Genomic DNA, 16,907 nt, shown 5'->3' on the forward strand with positions numbered 1-16,907 from the left:
GGGGGTACCAGTATAGATCTTTGCAGAGGCCCTGCACATTTGTGGAGATGTGTACTAATTGGGCTAAATTCCAACCCATGTCAAATGTTATATTGTTTATTATTGGCAAGGACTTAAGTGGTATCTGACCAAACTACATATATCATGCCTTGTGTACTAATGTGTACAGTCAAACATAAGACAGGAGATCAGGAAGAATTTCCTAATGTATTTAGCATGCAGGTTGTGGTAGGGGAATGGAGGACTGGCATATGAAATATCAACAGTTTTGACTTTGGATATTCCCTGACACTTAAGGAATAAAAGAGAGCTAGAGCAGTAGCTGAGGGGTGGTGGTGGAGATATTCTTTCTTCTTGAGTAGAGTATGGTCTGCTTGGAAGGGGAGCAGCACCATATAGAGATGGAGTCCCTGTGACCTTACAGGAGGGAGTCCATGAGGATTCAGTGCCTTAATGAAGCGAGATGAGTGGTCTTTAGTTAATGGTGTTAAGGTTCAGTCACTGCTGATGGTGGTGGTTTCAAGAGGTTTGGTGGAATTGAGATGGTTATATATTTCCAAAGACTGAAAAAAATATTGAAATCTAAATAGAACATGACACTGCAAGTTGAGGGTATATTTACCTGCTGGGTAGAAAGCCAGTGATTCGATGCCCAGTCTTTTATTTAAGGTGTTTCTATTAAGAGAATGAAAAGGAAAAACAAAGACTCCATTAAAATGAATTTTCCAGTCCTGGAGGTTCACCTGCATGTCACTGACATCCCCAACCATCCCCCATCATGGAGCATGAACTCTTTGGAAGTTCTGGTTTATTTGGATAAGGAAATTGTGTGTTGGCAAGCCTTTGCAAAGTGTGAGAGCTTTTAATTACCTTGAGGGATTATGTGGAAACTGTCACTGGTCAAATGTCTTTTCTAATGATTTGAAGGATATGGAACAAAATATCTCTGAACAAGGTATAAACGCAAGTCCAGAAAAGACTTTTTAATCCCCTGTATTCATTACCTGTGATTGCTGTAACAAATCATCAAAAACCTAGTTGCTTAAAACAACAGAAGTTTAGTCTCCCGCAATTCTGGAGGCCAGAAGTCTGAAATCAAGGTGTCAGTCGGCCTGCTTTCCCTCTGAGGCTCTAGGAGAGAATTGGTTCTCTTTCTCTTCCAGCTTCTGCTGGCTGACCCAGCATTCCTGGGCTTATGGCTGCATCACTCACTCCAGTCTCTGCCTCTATGGTCACACTGCCTCCTGGATAATCCTTTCTGTCTATGTCTATGCTCCCTCTGCCTTTGTCTCATATAATTAAGGATGCCTGTGATGGCATTTAGGGCCCTCCTGGATAATCCTTTCTGTCTATGTCTATGCTCCCTCTGCCTTTCTCTCATATATATAAGGATGCATGTGATGGCATTTAGGGCCCTCCTGGATAATCCAGGATAGAGGAGTGATACTAAGTAATACTTCTTAGAAGATGATATCCACTCTTTAGCTACATAATGTAATAAAAGGTTCCATAGATTAGGACATGGATATATCTTTTGGGGGCCCACTATTTAACCCACTATACACCCTACTGTTCTTTCTAACAAACTTTAGATCATTACATTTTTGAAGATTCATTAATTACTGTGAGTAGAGAGTCAAATACAGACTTACATTCCCAAACTTCTCACTCTTTTGACTCTAGGTTTGTATCCTGGCACTCAGATCCTTTGCCAGATAAGTAATGACCAGGATCAGCTTGTGGCTTGGGAAGAGAAACATGGCACTGGCCTATGGACCTAGGGAAAGTTATTATTGTCCAAGGAACCTAGGATCGAAACAAGCCTTTTATATACACATTGACATCCATGTGGATAGCCTGATGTGGAGTTGTATCAGTCTTCTGGGGAAGGGTCTAGCCACTAGTTACAGTCTGTCAGATAATGCAGCTTGATATCTTATTTATAAACTTAATATTTACACTAAAGTGGTATACGTAAGTTAAGACTTTTAGGGGTAGGTTTCCTTCTAAGCGAGGACTGATAACTTCCTCACAAATGTCTTTGGATGAATTGGATACTATGGGTTACAGCAAGTGGCTTCTTTAGTGAGCTGTATTTTTCGTATTGATTACAGATGGGTTGAGTATCAGAGCTGTACATGCTCTGTCTCAGAGGCCACTTGTGTGCACTGACACCATATCTAATAGAGAGGTATATGCCAACTGGGAGAGCAAAGGTGCTGCCTATAGGAAAAAAGAGAATACGACTAGGAGCTTTGGGCTATCCCCTGAGCTGTCGCCATAGCTTTAGTGACTCCTATTTTCTTACTCCCTTTGCTGCTGTTTCCAGATGGGGGGGACAGAATGGAGAGAGGTGATTCAGAGCACTATGAGATGATTCACAGTTGCAGCCACTTGTGGAGGGAGGAAAGGAACCCTGACGGTGGTAGGGATGCAGGTATCCTCCAACTTCAGGAAAAGTCTGCTCTGTATGTAAATGGATGGAATTTCACAAACTGATAGCATACTGTGTGTGGTATTGCTATGGAAGTAGGTTTTCTTTTCTTAGAAAAAATGCCTGAGGTGCTGCATTAGACTTAGGACTTTCGAAGAAGGGATAGAGGCCAGAGCGAATTAGACGTAGGTTTTTCCTCTAACCCAGGAAGATAAAGGAAGTACAAGCAAAATATGTTACTTGTACCTAATGCATTCAGTTACATTATTGCTTCCCAAAGCAGTCTTCTCAGAAATGCTTACCTAAATTCCATTTCTTTCTCTAAAAGTAGATATTCAGAATATAAGCATTGCTGGTCACAGCCACTTTACATGTTACATCAGAACATTTTCTGTCCAGGCAGAAAAAATCACTGTGAGTGTTTTGGGACAACTTCACGGGTATGGACAACTTGCTTAGTTCCAGATTTTTAAATTTCCTAATCATATCTATTCTTAACAAAAAAGAAAATTGGAGAGTAAGTTGCTACAGGAAATTATTTCAGTTGACAAAAATTATCATTAAGGGTCTAAGAGATTTGACAGAACTGTTAAATATTGGAGGAGTGTCTAATGATTTCCTAATAGATGAACTGAGTACATAGATGTGCTAGCAGCAAAGTGGAAACACCAAGTCAATTTTGGGGAATAGTTTTATAACTGTATATTTGAAAGAATAGTTTCAAAATAATAAAATCGAAAAATAAGATTAAGTTGAACTTTATTTTGTAGTGTACTGATCACTTTTAATTTGACATATAAACAGGTGCTCACATAATCTTTTCAGTGCTTAGGTTCTCTAAAGGTATAATCGTAGCATTTTCTGGACTCCAGACCTCAAGGTGCTATTAAGAATGAACTAGTATGTGAGCTTCCTGTGTCAGGCATGCAGTGCTACTAGTATAATGTTATCAATTGACCTCCTTGTTTATTGATATTCAGGATGGATCTAAAGACACTCATTGGCCGGGGAGGGAGGCAAAAATAGATAGTTATAACAGTTCTACAGTTAAAATGAGGAGCAACATCCAAGTTACTCACTACCTTTGGATGCATAGTGCTGTGTACCAGCAAAGACACCTTAACTCCAGTGACAGGCAAGGAAATGCAGCCCAGAGACCAGCTCCTACTGTTAATTTTGGACACATGGTATATATAAGCTAGGGGAACATGGAAAGGGCTTCTATCTAGTGGTGAAATAGTGAAGATCCTTAGTAGTTAATGGTGTGGAGTGGCTCCCCAAAACTGAAGCTGTTAAAATAATGGCTCCCAACAACAATTCATAAATTAGATAACTTGGTGGTGAGGTGTTGGTGACCGTGGAAGCATCTGTGGTAGTAGAAGTCACCCGCTGCTGTCTCCTAACAGTAACAGCCATGACTGGATGAGCTGCAACTCCTTCAGTGGAGTGAGTTGGGAGTAAAGAGTAACCTGGAGGGGAGAGAGGGGTCTGACAGCATATGGAGGTGGAGACCCAATAATTCTCCATTTTCAAAGAGTTTCCAAAGACGAATAAATACCCCCTAAAAATTATGTCAAAGATGGTACAAATGGGACAACTCCTCCCAAAGGGCACAAGGAATTCCACTGAATATTAAGGCTGACAAAATGCCAGAGAGGATACTTCCATGTGGTTAAGTATTTCCCAGTGTGTGAATTGCCATAGTACACCCCAGGGTGGGAAATCTTCATTAAGAATGGGTCTGGAGTAATTGGACAAAATAGACTCTTTTATGCATGGCTCAGGTGAGTGTTTGAGCAAGTGTCAGAGTTCATTAACAGCAAGTAACAAAAAACAACTCTTGTTTATTTAAAAAAGGAATTAATTAGCTAAAAATTCAGCCTAGGGAAAGATCAGGAACCAGGCAGTTCTGGGGATCTTGGGAGGAGAAACTGATGAAAAACCTTCTCAGTGTTTTGCCATTAAGATGAATTAAGTTCTGCCACTCTCCAGCTGTGTGACATTCTGCTTAAGCTACAACTGTTCCAGGTTGTCCATGTCTGTTTGTCCCAGCTGGGCCATGTGTAAACTGCTTGTCCAGGAGAGAGCAGAGCAGTATACTGAGAGGTCTGGAGACATCTTAAAACAAGAGAGGACTGTCTCCTCAATGGAAAAAATAAGGTGATGGTTGCAATATGAGAGGCAATGTTGAACAGAAAAACCAAAAGTTGTGCCCTGTAGCCCAGACCTTGCCTGCCCATATTCATAACATCTTTGCATCCATATCAAAAAACCATCAATATAACAACATAACTATCCTATGTACAAACATAAACCCTAAACTAAAGTCTAATGTGTTTATTTAATTTCAGTTTAAAAATAATTGGATGATGAGCATTTTGTTCTAGTTCAGTCTCTTTCCTGTCACAAGGTAGAAGCAGAAAAAAAAGAATATATATATAAATAATATATATATAAAATATCTGAATCACTTTGCTGTACACCTGAAACTAACACAACATTGTAAGTCAGCTATGCTTCAATTAAAAAAAAAGTGTAAGCAGACACAAGCAGGCAGTGTTTCCCCACACGCTGTAAATGGGTCATAGCCTACCATCCAAATATGATTTATAGCGCCTCCAAAATTCTCAGTGTGTGAGCCCAGTCTCCCAGCCCCCCATCCCCTGCAGGGGTTAGAGGTAAAAGGTGTTATTTGTCTTTTATTTTGGAATTTGAGGTAAGTTCTCTTAAATCTTATTGTGTTAGTTTTCTACTGCTGCTGTAATACCTTTCCACAAGTTTAGTGGCTTAAAACAGCACAAATGTATTACCTTATAGCTCTGTAGGTCAGAAGTCTAACACAGGTCTCATTGGACTAAAACCAAGGTGCTGGCAAAGCTGTGTTCTTTTGTGGCTGCAGGGGAAACTCTGCTTCCTTGCCCTTTCTAGCTTCTGGAGGCTGCCTTCATTCAGTGGCTTTTGACTCCCTTTCTCCATGTTCAAAGTCAGCAAGACCACATCCATCTGACCCTTATTCCATCATTACAACTCTCTCTTTCTAACTCAGCCAGAAAAAGTTCTCTGCTTTTAAGGACTTTTGTGATTACATTGGACCTGGCAGAATATCTAGGATAATCTCTCCATCTGAAGGTTCATATTCTTAATCACAACTACAATGTCCCTTTTGCCATGTGAGATAGCATATTCACAGGTTCCTAGGACTATAGTGTAGATATCTTTAGGGGAGGGGACATTAGTCTGCCTACCATAGTGATTAATCCTGATAGTGGTGCCTTGAAGAGATAATGCCATAGATTCAGATGTCAGATACCAGGAGCTGCCTGGTTCCTGTTTATTCTGAAAGCTATTGTTCAGTTATTCCCTTAGTTTTATGAATCACCATCCACTATCCAATAAATTCCTACTTTTCCCTTAAATTAATTAGACTTAGTTTCATTTGCCTACCTAAGAAATTTATACCATGAGTTGGGAAGGGATATTGGGCTTGAAGAAAGAAAAAAACATCAGCTTTCCATTAAGACAAATTGGTAAAGTTTATAGTGCAGGGAAGAACCAATGTGGAGCTGTGATTCACTTTGGATGGGTGGCAGGTAATAACATAGGTAGACTGAATTAAGCACAAATAGGAGCTAATCCTTTTGACTTAATGCCCTTGGGGTGGGGGGCAATGATCAGAGATCGAAACAAAGCAGAGCTAAAGCATATTTAATTTGGTCCACTTGGGGAATTGAGAATCAAGAGACATCTCTCAGTAGGCCCTGTAGTGGCTTGGTGTAAAAATGGAGGTTATAGATTTGTTAAATGCAAAATAAGTTTGTTCCAGAAATTCAAAGCCAGGGGACCAGGGCAAGACCTCTAGGTAAAAAAAGCTAACAGAATGCAAATAAGAAACAGATTTCAGATACACAGGGATAGCGGTTGACAATGTTCTGGGCTTTGACAGCACCGGGAGGGTATTGCACAGAAGTGATGGGTAGAATGTCTGGTTACTCTCTACATATACACAGAAGTGCAGATATAGTTTCTGAAACATGAGGCTTCAAATTTCAACTGAAAATTTAGATATCGTTTCAAAGCATGCTGATATCTGGGGTGAGGGTTATTATTATATTGACCTGATATTTTCTCATGTACCTCAGGAAAGGGTTGGGTAGGTGGCTTGCAAATAACTGGTCTCATAGGAATAAATTAAGGATAAATGAGGTAAGTTAGAGAGCGAAGGCTAACTTTCTCAAGATCTCACATTCCCTTAGCACTCTGGTAGGTGTTTTTATGAAAGCAGTTAATGAGAATGATATCTATAAGTACTTGGTTTATTTTAGTAGAATCTTGTACTATTTGGACACATAATTTTTGATGGTAGAAAAACTCATTCTGTACTCATTGAAATGCTATGCCATAGATATACCTTTTTCTAATTGTTGATGCCATCTTGTTTTACCTGTAGTCTATTCTAGATCTGCTATTAACTACCTGCTTGACCTGGGGTAGATCTTTTAGCTGTTTTGGATTTCACTTTCACATGTGTAAACATAAGCAAATATTAGGTGGCCTCCATCATTCATTCACTGAATAAATATTTATCAAGCATCATGGCTAGGGATGCAAAGATAAAAAATACATCCCCACACCTGTGAAACAGACAAATAAAAGCTTAATTTTAAAAAGTATGATTGATTTCTACATAAAGGGAGACAAAGGGAGCTAAGGAGGTACTGGGGGTTGGAGATGAGGAATGGGGAGGACAAGGAAAGAGGGGCTGTCCCTAAAAGTCTTCAGTACGTGTGACATTGTAACTGAGTCCATTGGTTCAGCAGTGAGTCAGGCAAAGGTGGCCTCATATTGGAAAGATGGAGAAATCAGTGACGGCTTGGTGCCATCTAGGAAGAGTAAATGCTTCTGCACAGTTACAGCCTAACTGTGAGAATCTAGATGTTGCTGCTAGATAAGGTCGTGAAAACTAGCCTAGAAAAGTGCTAGATAAGATCGTGAAAAGCTGCTCGGCTAACCATCCCTCTCTCTGAAAACATCTGATGCAAGCATCCTCAATTTCTAACCTCTGGAAGGCACCAGAATGCACAAATCTACAGACAGATACGTCCACAGCCTCACCTCCTCCAAATCTTGTTCAAAGGTTGACTCTTCATGGACGCCTCCACCACCTATTTATTGAATTAAATTTCTTTAATTAGAAATTAAAGCTGCCAGCTTGCCTTCTGACATTGCTGTCTTATTCTGCTCTGATTTTTGTTTTTTCAAACAGCTATCATATTCTAAAAGTGTTACATAATTTACTTCTTATCACGTTTGCTGTTTATTAAGTATCTCTCCTTCCAGAATGAAAAGCTCTATAAAGACAGGGATTTCTTTCTTTTATATTTTCTTTTTTTGTGATTCTCTCTATAGCAGTACCTGGCACATAGTAGATGCTCAATTGAAAGAACGAACCACAGAGGAGTTCAAGCCTAAAGGACATGCAGTGTTTAAAGAATGGACATAGAGGAACATTGAAGGCAGTGGCGTGTAGGTAGGTGAATATACATCAAATTTGGGGTGATAATTGACCAGGAAAGCTTAGGAGAGCAGTGGGAGATTGAAGGCACCCTAAGGGCTTTGGTTGCCTGATTAAGAAGTTTGGATTTCACTTATATCCATGTTGTTATGGGTAAGAAAGAGTCTAAATAAAAATTTAAAACCAGAATTCTGGTAAGAAATTACAGAACTGTGAGCTTAAGCTGAGCTTTCAGATATTAGTGCTAATGGTGAGACCCTTCCAGAATACTAAATATACTATAACCTTCTTGCAGTGTTAGGTCAAAAGGAAAGGGACATAAATAAGAAGATGAAAATGTAATGCTACAAAAACAAAATACAGTATTTAGGAAAAAAGGAAAGAACACCTAGACATACAACATCATCTTAGAGAAAAATTAAAGTAAAACAGAAGCAAATAAAAAGAACATAACTGATCAAAGAAAAGAAAATGTTTTAAGGAATGTAGACTTTGATGGACAGTGTAACAGGAAATGAGAAATCGAGTGAAAAGGTTGGAAGATGTTTGACATTAATAGTACAACAAAACCTATGAGGCAAATTTGATTAAAAGTATTTTGAAGGCCATTTTTGTTCTGTTTCATCCATTTTCCCCACTATACTCACTGGAAAAATGTCACTTTCCTTGTTCTGTATGTTATTAGAATTATAAAGCCTTGGGTGACAAAACTCATTCCTCCCTTCCCCTTATTTGTTCAGTGCAATGCAAACTATACATTGACAAGCACAGAAGATCCTCTCACTAATCACAGGCACAGTATCATCTGGAAAGAACTGGAATGATAATCTAGTAGATTGGTTATTAACCTGAAATTCATGAGCAGGTCAATGACCTTCTGACATTTTATGGAACATTTTGTGAGTATGTACATTTTTCTAAAGGAAGGGTTCACTCTTTTCATTACAGTTTTGAAAGAATCTGTGGTACCCAAGATGGTCATGGTTATTAGAATGACCAACTATCTCTGTTTGCTTGAATGCAGAACTTTCAGTTTTAAAACTAGGAAACATCCCAGGCAAACTGGGACAAGTTGGTCACCCTAATGACTACTGTAATCCATCTATCTATCTATCTATCTATCTATATATCTATCTAGACACTTAAACCCAGAAGAATGGCACTGATTTCCAAAGATTCCAGATTTGCTGGAAAAGCTGGGGCTTAAGGGTTCTTGTCTTTTCCTTGTGAATAGGTGATTCACATGTTACAATCTTTGCCTCTCTATAGTGATACCATTTTCTCCTCTAAACTGTTGAATGTGAAAGAGTTACCACAGGCAAAAATATACATCCTACACTTCTCTATATAATTTCTCTCTATAAGAACACATATATTTAGTATATTCTCTCTTTAGATACTGAACTTCAAATATTTAAAAGTCTGGTATAAACGAATAGACATGAAGAAATATGATTTGAAAAGAAAGTTTTAGCAAGGTTTTATCCTGTTTACTTCTTTAGTGCCAGCCACTTTAATACTGGTTTACTGCAAAGTTAATTAAAGATTAATTACAGGTTAATTATAGGTTAATTGCAGAACTACAAAATGTATCATTCACTTTTCTATTAAAAGAGAGTTAATTGCCTCCTTTGACTGGATATCATTGCAGACACTAATTTTCAACTACAATGAGAGTTTTAGATCAAGTTTGAGCACTGTGTAATTTATTGCTGTTGATGGACTCATCTACAATGGCATCATCTAAATCATATTTTACGGGGTATAGTCTATGTTTTTCGACATGTGTTTTCTTTTTTTATTCATAGAGAAGCTGCATCATGATAAATATTATCTTAGAGTAGTAGTTCGGTTGTTAGGCTGACACGCATATGACAGTACTGAGGTTTCAGTTATCCACTTGCATCAATCAGTCTTTTCGTTTTCAACACTGTTGCCTGCAGTAATATCACAGCTTTTCTGTCAGACAGAAGAACTTTTTGGGAAATGTTATTCATTATAGCTGCAAATCTGTCACCATGCCTGGCATGGCTTGTTAATGACAACATTTATTTCAAAGAGCCACATTTCGCTGTTGCAGGAGAGTAGACTTTGTGATCGTAAAGTATAATGAAATGCCAAGAAGATGAAGTGAACAAAGTTTTCCAAAAATATACTAAAGTGATCCAAATCTGTTTTTTAAAAAAGAAGACTATGTTTGAATTCATATTTTTATGCCCTTACTTGTATTTGCAAGTGAACACCCTTGGAATCAGGAGGGCTGTCTGTGTTTGTGTGGCTGTGGAGAGATCCAAAGACTGTTCTTCCTCTGTGTTAAGATTTCTGGTGGACACAAGCTTTGTGAAAGCTGCATAATGACTAATAGCAGTGCATAATGATTCATGAAAACGAATATTCTTACTAATTTATGTGCGGTATTAAAAAAAATTGAGTGCTAAAAGGGATATGGGTTATTGAGATGAGTGCTAGGAAAAAAATGGAGGGATATAACTCAATTTAAACTGAGAAAGTTAATTTCTGTTTTTTTCAGTGGCTAGACTGACATGTAGTTTCACATGCTTCAGAGTGAAACTAACACCGCTGGTCATAAAACTTCTGTTTGGCAGGTAGGTTTTAAAAGAAGTGCCATAGTTCCTTGCATCTCCTTCCATCCAGAGATGGGAGGTGGAGCCTATTTCTCTACCCCTTGAATCTGAGTTGGCCTTGTCTCCTTGTTCAACAGAACGGGAGAAGCAAAGTTGAACTGGTTTTAAGCCTGGGCCTCAAGAGGCCTTGCACACTTTCTCCTGCTCTTTTGGAGCCCAGCCACCAACCTGGGCTGCTCTGGTGGAGAGACCAGGTGGATACTAGATAAACCATAGTACTAGGTGAATGATCTTAGCCCAGTCAGCCCCCCCTACCCCACTTCATCCTGGTGGCTCCCCCTAGAGCCATGAGTGACCCAGCCTAGATAAGTAGTCAGTGCAGAAGACCTGCCAACCCATAGATTCATGAGTTAAAAAAATGGTGCTTGTCGTAACCTACCAAGTATCAGGATGGTTTATTATTCAGTTTCTTTATATGGAAGATGAAAGTATTGAACCAAATGATCTTTCAGTTTGTTTCAAGATTTATCTTTTGTGGATCATGTGAACCAAGGTGAAAAGACTGTTAAAGAAGATTAAGATGGCAGGTGTGATGTAAAAAATTCATAATATCTTTGTAAGAAAGTAAAATATCTATATGCATATAAGTACTATTATCTGTTCCATCTACCTTTCACCTTATTTCTTTCTCTGTATACTCCTCTCTATATATATACCTATTTTCTAAAAACCTTTACTGGTTTCCCTCTGCTTGTAGCATAAATTCTAAGTTCTTTAGCAGGTGGATTTTTTTCTTCCAGTTTCATTGATATATAGTTGACATATAACATTGTGTAAGTTTAAGGTGTACAGCACAATGATTTGATATATGTATATATTACAAAGCAAGTGAATGTTTGTGTCCCCCCACACCCCATTCATATGTTGAAACCGGACCCCGAGTGTGATGGTATCAGGAGGTGGGACCTTAGGGAGGTAATTAGAATTAGATGAGTTCGTGAGGGTGGAACTCTCATGACTGGGATAAATGCCCTAGTAAGAGAAACAGGAGAGCTTGCTTTCCCTCTCTACTGTCTGATATGTGAGGTTACCATGAGAAAGTGGCCGTTTGCAACCTGGAAGATAACTCACCAAAGCCCAACCATGCTGGCATCCTGATCTTGGATTTCCAGACTCTAGAAATGAGAGGGAAAAAAATTCTGTTGTTTCTAAGCTACCCAATCTACTGTACTCTCTTACAGCAGCCTGAACTGAGACATCAGGACACGTAAACCACTAGGATACCCCGTTCCCTTCTGAATATGCCAAGATTTGTCATCCCTTCTTGGCTTTGTACATGCTTTTTATCTTCTTTAAATATACCCTTCTCCCTATTCACCTGATGAACAGCTTCTCATTCTTCAAAACTTATTTGAAATCTTATCTCCTCTATAAAGTCCCTCCTAAGTGTCCTAGTTGGAGATATTTGTTACAATGACAAGTATCCACTGCAGTGGATTGTGATTTTTTTGTTTATATGTTTGTTTCTTCTCCTAGATTATGCAATCTTGCAGAACTTCAGATATTAGGGAGAGCAAATATTTACCACCTACACTGTCCTTGCATAAAGATATGCATCTTAATAATCACATGGATGAAAAGAGAGGGAGTAACTGATTTGCCTTTTAGATACTATTCAAGGAGGTTTCTAAGTTCAGTATAGATAAAATTCATGTACGACTTTTCTCTATGATCTCACTGATTTGTCTTAAGTGCATTACTAAAGCTAAGTGCTAAGAACAAAACAATAGTATATTAAAGGAGCAGTTTATTCAGCATAAATAGGTTATTCTTCAGATCCTTAAACACTGAATATTCTTTCCATCAGTAGAAAAGTATTAAACTCTGAAGGAAGCCTAAGGTAGCAGCCTCATTGGTAGTAGTAACTGTGTACATGCAGAGGATACCTTGAAATCAGTTAAACATGGAAGATTATTATCGATCGATTTGTCATCTTCCAAGAGCTTGAGGTACTGAAACTCTTGAAGCATCCTTTGCAAAAAAAGTGGACAACCTTCATATTTGTTGCTTGCTAATTTTCTTGGGAGAAAAACGTGAACTCACTTTGTCTAGACATGCTGATTGTAATCCATCAAGCAATGATTAAAGAGTAATACTCTTCTTCATTATACAGAATGTTAAAGAAACCCTTGAATAACAATTAGAATTCTTGAAACACAGAACATAAAAGGTCCCAGCCCAGTATATATTTTCCTTGAAACAAAGGCTTTATAGAAACTCATATGCAGAATAAAAGTGAGGATAAATTCTTCATTCTAAGAAAAAGATAATGAAATAACAACCATGTTATAGGAACCTGATTCCAAGGAATTTAAAATTAGGTATCTTATAATCCAATTTTGGGAATAATTTCAATGTAAATATGTAAGTAAAATCTTAATATATATTAAAATATATAATTATATTATATAATAATTGTATATATTTTAGATATAAAAAATTCAGCCCCATGTGGATTAATCATGCCATTCACTCCAGCACTGATATTGTAGGTTCCATACAAATGTACAAGTTTTTATTTAATTATCATCTCATCTGTTTTTTTCATATATATTTCTTTGGTCTCTTCTGCTGGGTTTTAATCTCTTTAGAGGGCAGAGTATTTCTTCTTCTAGGCCTTTTGTTGTCATCACAGCTGAGTGAATGTCTGTTCAATTCTAATCAATAATTTATTGATTGAAGAAGAAATGTTAGAGAATGTAAATTATCAGTTTCTATTGTTCCTTATGCACGTAATTTATCATTTTTTGAAGTTAAACTATCCCCACCAACCCTTGCTCAAATAGTGCCTCCCCCAGAAAAACATTCTCATCTGCATCTTAAAAATGTTAATCAATCCCAGCCACCTCAACTCATAACATTAACCCCCTACGAATCTTTTCTATTATTTTTTTCCAAAGACATAGCAATATGTATTGCTATATTTATTGTATTTTTCTTCATCTGTTATTAACAAGTGTTTATCTCTTCTTTTTTTTCATTAGATTGGGAACCCTTTGAGTGCAGGGAATAACCCTTATTTATTTATGTATTGTCCATAGTCCCTTCCATAGTTCCCGTCATATGCCATAAATGATGCTCAAAAAAACATCTGTTATTTCTAAAAACAAATGGTGATAGCTGATCTCTCAGTTTTCCACTAATACTTTCATAAATCCTGACCATGTTTACCTCTGCCAACCTCATTCTAATTGTCTCTTTTTCTCCAACCTTTGTGGGAGGAGGTTTAATATTACCAGTATAGGATAAAAAATGCTTCTGTCCCTCCAAAATGAGCAGGAGTGTGTTTGGGAAGCAAAAAGTCACAGTAATAAACATAAGAATTAGATTATTAATGGAGAATGCATTTTAAAAGTATCTATTATATTTTAATGTTTGATACCTTAGACTAATATGTACTCAGTGATATCAGGAGTAACACCCAGAATAAATGATTTGTTGGGTCCCCTCTGGATACATCCAAGAGTCTGTTGGCCAATTCCATTGTCTCGTCTTTGAGTATGCCTCACTTTAAGACAGGAGCTGTACTCAGGATCTGACTGAATGACAGTTATCAACTGTCACCAGACCATTTAAAAGTGAAATACACTTGCTGCCAACTGTCAGTGCCAGATGCAATGGCAAATCACTTTACAGATTGCAGACAAATTGCACTGATACAATTTCTGAAGAGCCTCAATAATTTACACTAATTAGGAGTGGGCCAGTCTGAAAAGTGAGACATCTGAGATACTTAGGGAATCTTTATAAGAAATGCAATTTCTTAACTTTTAGGTTCAATGAGTCACATAAACTTGGTTAAAGAAGCATTTCAGGGTGTATCTGCATTGATGAGTGAATGCATGCTGGAAATGATGCTGGAGGAAATGACCAGTATGACAGAATCAGAAATTTAAGTGACTTTCAATAGGCTGAAATATTGAGTAAGTATAGTAAAATAAAATTCTTTAGGAGTAAATCTGTAGCTCTATATACATTTTTGGAAAAAAACCCCAAACTACTAGACATGTGGAACTTGGGTAAGCCACAGCTAGACAGTAGCAGTATTAACAGGCAGACATAAAAAGACAAATAAACAAAACTAACAAAAACTCGGAGGTTTTCATTAACCAGAAGCTTAATATGAAGCAATCGTATCATGTGGCTGCTTCCTCAAAGTAAAATGGTGAGTTACATTAACAGAAGACTACTGTTTTCTTCAATGCAGACGTAATAGTTTTAGCCTCAGCACTGGAGAGGCCTTGAAACTATAGTACTATGTCCAGGTTTGGATACGACGGAGGAGAAGATGAGTGGCAGATGAGTGGAGGTCCAGAGGAAAAGGCCTGGACAGTGAGAAGGCAGGAAATCATAGCCCACATGCAGAAACTGGAGACGTCTAGTCTAGGCCGGAACTAGTTTACGATTGACTACAATATCTTGAACTCTCATGTGGGAGAGTTGATTAGATGTCTTATCTTTGTCTCCATAAAACAGAACCAGGGCAAATGAGTAAGAGTAAATGAGAAACAGATACCAGCACGATAACTGGGGTGATTGAAGCAGGGATGCTTAGGATATTATAGAAGACCTTCATCCATGGACTCAGATCCTTTCAACCGTGACATGTGGTTATTGTGATAGTCTCAAAAATTTTATTAATTAATCAAACCCATATTTATAAGGCTCCTTTCCATCATTTTATGTTTATCTTGGCGGTAAAATAGAAACTTCCTGCTTTACATTCTTACTCTCTCCTGATCTGCGTGCCTGCTGGCTCTTTGCATTCTTCACTCCCCTCTCATCTAAGGCTGAGTCTAAGTCTATAAAGCTCTTGGAGCAGGCCTTACTGCTAGCATCTCTGTGTCTGGTGTAGGTTAGTCTAGGGAAGAGCAGATGTCCCATTTCAGACTCCAGTACCAAGCAGTTTTTCAAATCCCCTTTACTCATAGTATCCTTCTGTTTTTGTTCTTTTCACCTGTAAACAGGGCATAATAGAAGTACTTATCTCATGGGTTGTTGTGATAATAAAATGACTTAAGTTATGTAAATCATAGTGAATCAACCTGTCACATGCTTAGTGTTAGCTATATTAGTAATATTTTGGACTCAAAAATTCAAATTTGAGTTCGAGAAACAGTTAAAGGTAGAAATTAAAGAGTTCTACCTCTGTTTTGGGTGTGGTGTGGGAGGCCAGGGTTAGTTCATGGAGAAGATGATAGATGATCTAGCAAGATGGGAGAAGTAGGAGAACACGTATGAGAGTAGAAGAGAGAATTTCACTGAGGAAGTTATGGTAATGCCACAGAGAGGTAAAAGGAGCCTGAGGCAGCTGGGCAGTTGGGAGGCCATGATGATCTTGCTGGAGCAGCTTCCTTGGTGAGGTGGGGACAGTCACACTGCAGAGGTTTTAAGACTGAATGGAAGTGAAGAAATGGGCATGAATTGCATGTGGATTGTCTTTATAAAAGCTGGCTTTGAAGTCGAGGAGAGACAATGGGTGGTAAGTTCAAGGAAAGGGAGTTTAGAGACACATTTAAGTTTGGAGTTTTTAATGACGAAGAGTGAATGTGTTTATAGGTAAAGAGTAACACTGTTAGGGAAATCAGCCAACCACGTTCCAACCTACCAGTGACCATGCTAAAGAAAAGTAACATCTGTTCTTACCTTACCCCTGAACTTTGGCATTTCCTGTCTCCTTAACTCTGCTTTATTTTCCCCATTTCATTTTTCTAGATAAAAGCCATATATTTACAGCTATATATTTTTTATTCCTTGTCTCTCCCCTCTCAAACACAATCTCCCTTGGGGCAGGGTTTCTCGTTTAGTTATTATCCTCAATACCTAGAAGAGTACCTGGCCCATAGGAGGAATACAATATTAATTTTGTGGAATAAATGAGTATAACATCTGTGCTACTCTAGCATTTTTACTGCCTTTTGAAAGAGTGAAACATGTTAAAAAGAAGTAGGGTAAATCAGTTTATTTTTTAGCTAGAAATAACTGGGACAAAATGTGGGTATAAGATTTATTGAGCTAAGCCTGATTCTCCTGATTACAAAAAATGAAGTACAGTTTGCTAAGAAGATTCTTGTAACCATACGGCAGGGACAATAAATGTCGCTTTTTTTGCAGTCTGTATAACTTGGCTTATTTTGTTGCTTCAGTGTGTATGCCTCTCCAGTTTCTTTCCCTAAACTCCTTAAAATGTAAAAGTCCATGTACCTAATTTTTATCTAAGAAATTAAGGAATTGCTAGGAATGCTGTCTAGTTGGAAGAAAGGGAGAGGCCGTGTCAAGAAGCTTATTAGTACATACACATGCTTTTAAAATTACT

Source organism: Phocoena phocoena, chromosome 12 (genome assembly GCF_963924675.1).
Source record: "Phocoena phocoena chromosome 12, mPhoPho1.1, whole genome shotgun sequence".
Taxonomy (NCBI): Eukaryota; Metazoa; Chordata; class Mammalia; order Artiodactyla; family Phocoenidae; genus Phocoena; species Phocoena phocoena.